At 44.9% G+C, this 8,051-nt stretch overlaps 1 protein-coding gene across 2 annotated transcripts in view; it reads left to right on the top strand.

Moving 5' to 3' along the window:
* The first annotated feature begins 3,139 nt into the window (after window positions 1-3,139).
* Window positions 3,140-8,051, top strand: part of emsy (EMSY transcriptional repressor, BRCA2 interacting) — a 28,114-nt gene continuing 23,202 nt past the window's right edge. Inside the window, exons 1-2 of one of the 2 annotated variants that reach the window (XM_064982143.1) lie at window positions 3,150-3,218; window positions 3,315-3,345. The gene's annotated coding sequence lies outside the window, so the exon portion shown is untranslated. Of the gene's footprint in view, window positions 3,346-8,051 lie in introns of both variants that reach the window. The other variant, XM_064982144.1, reaches the window with a different exon arrangement.

Raw genomic sequence — 8,051 nt, 5'->3', positions numbered from 1 at the left:
TTTCACATTCTTAAAATAAAGTGGTGATCCTAACTGACCTAAGACAGGGAATTTTTGCTTGGCTTAAATGTCAGGAATTGTGAAAAACTGAGTTTAAATGTATTTGGCTAAGGTGTATGTTACTTCCAACTTCAACTGTAGGTGCTCATTTTGTCCAGGTGGGAAAGGGTAGTGTGGAGTGCAATAGAGATTGCATCATCTGTGGATCTGTTGGGGCGATATGCAAATTAGAGTGGGTCTAGGGTTTCTGGGATAATGGTGTTGATGTGAGCCATGACCAGCCTTTCAAAGCACTTCATGGCTATAGACGTGAGTGCTATGGGTCAGGAGTCGTTTAGGGCAGGTTACCTTAGTGTTCTTGGCACAGGGACTATGGTGGTCTGCTGAAAACATGTTGGTATTACAGACTCAGACAGGGAGAGGTTTAAAAGGTAATGGAAGACACTTGCCAGTTGGTCAGCGCATGCTCGCAGTACACGTCCTGGTAATCCATCTGGCCCTGCGGCTTTGTTAATGTTGACCTGTTTAAAGGTCTTAATCACATTGGATGCAGAGAGTGTGATCACACCGTGTTCCGGAACAGCTGGTGCTCTCATGCATTTTTCAGTGTTATTTGCCTCGACGCGAGCATAGAAGTAGTTTAGCTCTTGTCACTGGACAGCTCTCGGCTGTGCTTCTCTTTGTAGTCTGTAATGGTTTGCAAGCCCTGCCACATGCGACGAGCGTCAGAGCCGGTGTAATACGATTCGATCTTAGTCCTGTTTGATGGTTAGTCGGAGGTCATAGCGGGATTTCTTAGAAGCTTCCGGGTTAGAGTCCCGCTTCAATGCGCAAGCTCTAGCCTTTAGCTCTGTGCAGATGTTGCCTGTAATCCATGGCTTCTGGTGGGGTATGTATGAATAGCATTCTCATATATAAATACATTTGATTTGATTCATATAGGTGTTCCTTTTGTCCAGGTGGGAAAGGCCAGTGTGGAGTGCAATAGAGATTGCATCATCTGTTGATCTGTTGGGGCGGTATGCAAATTGGAGTGGGTCTAGGGTTTCTGGGAGAATGGTGTTGATGTGAGCCATGACCAGCCTTTCGAAGCACTTCATGGCTACAGACATGAGTGCTACCGGTTGGTAGTCGTTTAGGCAGGCTACCTTAGTGTTCTTAGGCACTATGATGGTCTGTGCCCATGTTGGTATTACAGACTCAGACAGGGAGAGGTTGAAAATGCCAGTTGGTCGGCGCATGCTCGCAGTACACGTCTTTGTAATTCATCTGGTTTGGGTACGTATATACTGATGAAGCCAATGACTGATGTGGTGTACTCCTCAATGCCGTAGTGTTAGGGTTGCGTCAATTCGAATCTGGTATCAGGATAAATATTACACTGAGTCACCGATTGTATGCTATGTATTTTTTATTAGCTAAGCAATAAGTGGTAAATGCAATTTTTGTATATACGGGCTCTCTGTCAGAGAACTGACTTGTTCCTGACAAAGATATTATAATATGCTCTGATGACAGAAGTAGTTCCTGCTTCCGAGCCGGCCTGTCAGAGTAGAGACTGGGCGTGGTTAAGTCTCACCCAGCCTATCATTGATTGTTGGCGCAGAGGCTGGTCCCAGCCCCCTAAGAGCTTCAGCTGTCAGTCGTTGTAGCTGTGTAGAATATACAGTTATCAGGCACCTGGCTCCTGTTATCTAACAAAAGACAGTTTGTTCTCACAACACTACGTTCTGAATGTGCCCTCCCCAACTCATTGCACAGGTCCTGTCTTCATGTTATTCTGTATTTTTCCATCATGAGAAAGGCCCATGGACCTGAAACTGTTAACAATGTCTCAAGTCAGCTATGTTGCATAACACATACATCCACACAAGCCAACAGCAGATAATATTCAATCACATATATGGTAACGGCTATAGTGCCTAACACAGAATCCTCATAGTAGGATTCCCGGAACATATTCCAGTCTGAGCTAGCAAAACAGCCCTGTAGTTTAGCATCTGCTTCATCTGACCACTTTTTTATTTATCTCGTCACTGGTGCTTCCTGCTTTAATTTTAAGCAGTTGTCACCAATCTCCTGTGATGAATATACTGACAATATACATGTCTCTCCACACAATGGGAGTCGTTGTCCACAAAGCAGCATGGTGGGCTGTCTAGCTCCCGCCTACCCTTTCTTTGGAGTGATTGATACATCTCGTTATTGTAATCTATTTTTTAATCTTCAATCAGGGTTGTTGACGTCAACTGCTTGATTTCAACGGAGAGACGCTATGCTACTAGCCTCATGGCATGAATATGTATAGCCATCTCTGATATATAAACGCGGATATTGACTCTGCCGCACGAGCATGATTTTGCGGCACAGTCGGTAGCGCGCTGGATTTCGGGCCTGAAGGTCGAGGGTTCGAGAGTGTTTCAATACACTGGTGTCAGAAATGGGATCGGACCTTGCATCCACGACAGTGCGTGTGCTTGACCGGTGAGCGCGTTCCCGTAAGACGTAGAGTCGCAAGCTTGCGCGAGGACGCGCTCTTTGAAAGGATTAGTGTAACGACCCTGTGTTTATAAACGCGGATATCGAGTCCGCCGCTCGAGCAAGCTTTTGCTGCGGGGTCGATATCCGCGCTTATAAACACAGGGTCGTTTCATTATATTAGTACACTCGTAACAATCCTATTTGATCGAATAAACCTCATGGAGCAAATAAGCCATTCATTTTTGTTGTTGACCAAATTCGATACTCATTGACTTTGACGCCAACTGCTGGAGGGAGACAGATTTTTCCGCCGAGTTGAGCATCTCCCTTCCTCCAACCCAACCACTGTTTAAAAATTAAATTTGAGAGAAATTGTATGAATTGGCGGGATTATAATTTGTGACTGTGGTAACTAGTGACGACCAATGCCAAAACCAGTGCACAAAGAATGTCAACAGTGACGTCATTGGGTCCTAAAAAAGTGTTAGAAAAACCGCCTATTTGGATTTATGTTTCTTGGTATACCTGTATGGGTTTATTTATTTTTTACCGCTTTTCATGATTATTCCATATGTGAAAAAATAAGGGGGTTAAGATCCCAAAATTATCAATATTAGATCTTAACTTTTCAAATTCATGTCAATCCAATCCAGGTTTATTTTTGGACAGCATTATCTCAGGCCCAAGTGTTTTGGCGTTGTTCAATCATGGCGGAATTGAAGGTCTCTGGAACTGAGGTGGATCCTTAGTAAAGAAACACATATTTTTCATATTTTGGTGTGTGCAACTTCCGTTGGATTAATATGTAATAATGCACCGATCTTTTCAATCAGGACTGTCATAACGACGTTGCAACACTGCTTGGTAAGTTGGCTGAAGGAAAGCTACCAGCTAGCTGAATAGCTACCTATCAAACGTCGTTAGCTTACTCCCTGGGGGATGCTTGCACAACTTGAAATGCTTGATAGTATCTAGAACTATGTAAACAGTTTATCTTAGTGTAAGATATTATACAAACATTTATGTATTTGCTGTAATGTTGTATTTTGAGTGTCATGCAACTCTCAATTTAGTAGTTAACGCGTTACCTCGCTAATGTTGTGCAGGCTAACGCTGGTTTTGCAAACCAGAGTATGTAATTTGGAACCCGTAGGCTTCTTCTAGCTATCTAGTGTCACTGTTTAGCCACCCAACTGAATGCGTTTTCTTCCTATGTCAATGATATTAGGACGGTAGAATTGAAGGAGTATATAAGCCTCTTACTGAAGGATGTCAACAGGTACCAACCAATGATATGTATTAGGGGGGCGCTATTTCGAAGCTACCGGGCAGCCATTCTGGTACGATAATCTCTTTTCACGCCAATTCCATTTCATATTAGGATAATTTATGCAGCAGGCGAGGAGACTGAGGTTAGGAAAAGGGTTAGTGGTCTCCTAACCTGCCACGAAAATCGCTTCTTAAAAGTGTGTCCTATTTGGTGCTCCTCTGTTGGGGGGGGATCATAATAATTAGACGAGGTACGATCATGAATATCCTACCAACGGGACATCAAAAACTTTAATATCCTGTATCACGGAATCGTGGCTGAATGGCGACATGTGTATATACGCTGCACCGGCAAGATAGAACAGCACACTCCGGTAAGACGAGGGGGGCAGTCTTTGCATATTTGTAAACATCAGCCGGTGCACGAAATCTAATTAATCTGACTTGCCTGGTTAAATAAAGGTAAAATTAAAAGTCACTGGTTCTATCAATATTGAGGACGTCGTACGTACATACCCCAACCAGAAGCCATGGATAATAGGCAATATTCGCACTGAGATAAAGGTGCCGATAGAGATAGAGCTGCCGCTTTCAAGGTGCGGGACTCTAATCTGGAAGCTTACAAGAAACCCTGCAATGCCCTGCGACGAACCATCAAACAGGCAAAGCGTCAATACAGGGCTAAGATTGAATCATACTACACCGGCTCCGACGCTCGTCTTTGTAGTCTGTAATAGACTACATAAGGGAAGCACAGCTGCAAGCTGCCCAGTGACACGAGCTAAATCACTTCTATGCTCGCTTCGAGGCAATCAACACCGAGGCATGCATGAGAGCATCAGCTGTTCCGGACGACTGTGTGATCACTCTCTCCGTAGCCGACGTGAGTACAACCTTTAAACATTCCCAAGGCTACGGGGCCAGACGGATTACCAGGACGTGTACTGACCAAACTGGCAGGCGTCTTCACTGACATTTTCAACATGTCCCTGATTGAGTTTGTAATACCAACATGTTTCAAGCAGACCACCATAGTCCCTGTGCCCAACAACACGAAGGAAACCTGCCTAAAGGACTACCGACCCATAGCAATGAAGGGCTTTGAAAGGCTGGTAATGGCTCACATCAACACCATTATCCCAGAAACTCTAGACCCACTCCAATTTGCATACTGCCCAAACAAATCCACAGATGATGCAATCTCTAATGCACTCCACACTGCCCTTTCCCACCTGAATAAAAGGAACACCTATGTGGGAATGCTATTCATTGACTACAGCTCAGCGTTCAACACCATAATACCCTCAAAGCTCATCACTAAGCTAAGGATCCTGGGACTAAACACTCTGCAACTGGATCCTGGACTTCCTGACGGGCTTCTCCCAGGTGGTGAGGGTAGGTAGCAAAACATTAGAATGGCCCAAACACACCAAGACAGTCGTGAAGAGGGCACAATAAAGCCTATTCCCCCTCAGGAAACTAAAAAGATTTAGCATGGGTCCTGAGATCCTCAAAAGGTTCTACAGCTGCAACATCACTGCCTGTTACTGCAATTGCTCGGCCTCTGACCGCCAGGCACTACAGAGGGTAGTGCGTACGGCACAGTACATCACTGGGGCTAAGCTGCCTGCCATCCAGGACCTCTACACCAGGCGGTGTCAGAGGACGGCCCTAAAACTTGTCAGACCCCAGTCATAGACTGGGGTCTGATTAAAAGCGCGAACCACTGCTTTTAATTAGGGCAAGGTGACTGGTAATATGACCGAATACAAACAGTGCAGCTATTCCCTCCGTAAGGCTAACAAACAAGCTAAGCGTCAGTATAGAGACAAAGTAGAATCTCAATTCAACGGCTCAGACACGAGGTATGTGGCAGGGTCTACAGTCAATCACGGACTATAAGAAGAAATCCAGCTCAGTCACGGACCAGGATGTCTTGCTCCCAGGCAGACTAAATAACTTTTTTGCCCGCTTTGAGGTCAATACAGTGCCACTGACACGGCCTGCAACGGAAACATGCGGTCTCTCCTTCACTGCAGCCGAGGTGAGTAAAACATTTAAACGTGTTAACCCTCGCAAGGCTGCAGGCCCAGACGGCATCCCCAGCCGCGCCCTCAGAGCATGCGCAGACCAGCTGGCTGGTGTGTTTACGGACATATTCAATCAATCCCTATACCAGTCTGCTGTTCCCACATGCTTCAAGAGGGCCACCATTGTTTCTGTTCCCAAGAAAGCTAAGGTAACTGAGCTAAACGACTACCGCCTCGTAGCACTCACTTCCGTCATCATGAAGTGCTTTGAGAGACTAGTCAAGGACCATATCACCTCCACCCTACCTGACACCCTAGACCCACTCCATTTTGTTTCCATCTGGACAAGAGTAATACCTATGTGAGAATGCTGTTCATCGACTACAGCTCGGCATTTAACACCATAGTACCCTCCAAGCTCGTCATCAAGCTCGAGACCCTGGGTCTCGACCCCGCCCTGTGCAACTGTTTACTGGACTTCCTGACGGGCCGCCCCCTGTTGGTGAGGGTAGGCAACAACATCTCCACCCCGCTGATCCTCAACACTGGGGCCCCACAAGGGTGCGTTCTGAGCCCTCTCCTGTACTCCCTGTTCACCCACGACTGCGCGGCAACGCACGCCTCCAACTCAATCATCAAGTTTGCGGACGACACAACAGTGGTAGGCTTGATTACCAACAACGACGAGACGGCCTACAGGGAGGAGGTGAGGGCCCTCGGAGTGTGGTGTCGGGGACAATAACCTCACACTCAACGTCAACAAAACTAAGGAGATGATTGTGGACTTCAGGAAACAGCAGAGGGAACACCCACCTATCCACATCGATGGAACAACAGTAGTGGAGAGGGTAGTAAGTTTTAAGTTCCTCGGCATACACATCACAGACAAACTGAATTGGTCCACTCACACAGACAAACTGAATTGGTCCACTCACACAGACAGCATCGTGAAGAAGGCGCAGCAGCGCCTCTTCAACCTCAGGAGGCTGAAGAAATTCTGCTTGTCACCAAAAGCACTCACAAACTTCTACAGATGCACAATCGAGAGCATCCTGGCGGGCTGTATCACCGTCTGGTACGGCAACTGCTCCGCCCACAACCGTAAGTCTCTCCAGAGGGTAGAGAGGTCTGCACAACGCACCACCGGGGGCAAACTACCTGCCCTCCAGGACACCTACACCACCCAATGTTACAGGAAGGCCATAAAAATCATCAAGGACAACACCCACCCGAGCCACTGCCTGTTCACCCCGCTATCATCCAGAAGGCGAGGTCAGTACAGGTGCATCAAAGCTGGGACCGAGAGACTGAAAAACAGCTTTTATCTCAAGGCCATCAGACTGTTAAACAGCAACCACTAACATTGAGTGGCTGCTGCCAACACACTGACTCAACTCCAGCCACTTTAATAATGGGAAAGGATGTAAAATATATCACTAGCCACTTTAACTATGCCACTTTGTTTACATACTCATCTTATATGTATATACTGTACTCGATACCATCTACTGTATCTTGCCTATGCTGCTCTGCACCATCACTCATTCATATCTTTATGTACATATTCTTTATCCCCTTCCACTGTGTATAAGAAATTAGTTTTGGAATTGTTAGTTAGATTACTTGTTGGTTATTACTGCATTGTCGGAACTGGAAGCACAAGCATTTCGCTACACTCGCATTAACATCTGCTAACCATGTGTATGTGACTAATAAAATTTGATTTGATTGATTTGATATGCATAGTCACTTTAGACATATGTACATGCTACCTCAATCAGCCCGACTACCCGGTGTCTGTATGTCGCCTCGCTACTTTTATAGCCTCGCTCTGTTATTTTTCAGTCTTTTTACTGTTGTTTTTATTTCTTTACTTACCTATTGTTCACCTAATACCATTTTTGCATTATTGGTTAGAGCCTTTAAGTAAGCATTTCACTGTAAGGTCAACACCTGTTGTATTCGGCGCACGTGACAAACTTTGATTTGAATAATAATAATAGTAATAATACAAAAATTAAGATTTTGGAAGCTATAGAAATGCTTTTATTATTCATTTGTTTTTGACAAGTATATTCCATTATAGACACCTTAATTAATGCATAATTCAAAATTATGTTAACTGAGAACATAAAAATGTATAAAAATATACTCCTTAAAGCAATTTGTTTTAGAGAATACTGTTACTGTCCCCACTCCAACAAATAAATACTTAAATACATGTAATTCTGTCCTCGAAACATTTGATTGAAGTACTGTAGAATTCCATTA

This window comes from Oncorhynchus masou, chromosome 12 (assembly GCF_036934945.1).
Source record: "Oncorhynchus masou masou isolate Uvic2021 chromosome 12, UVic_Omas_1.1, whole genome shotgun sequence".
Lineage (NCBI taxonomy): Eukaryota > Metazoa > Chordata > Actinopteri > Salmoniformes > Salmonidae > Oncorhynchus > Oncorhynchus masou.
This window is presented reverse-complemented; position numbering and strand designations above follow the sequence as displayed.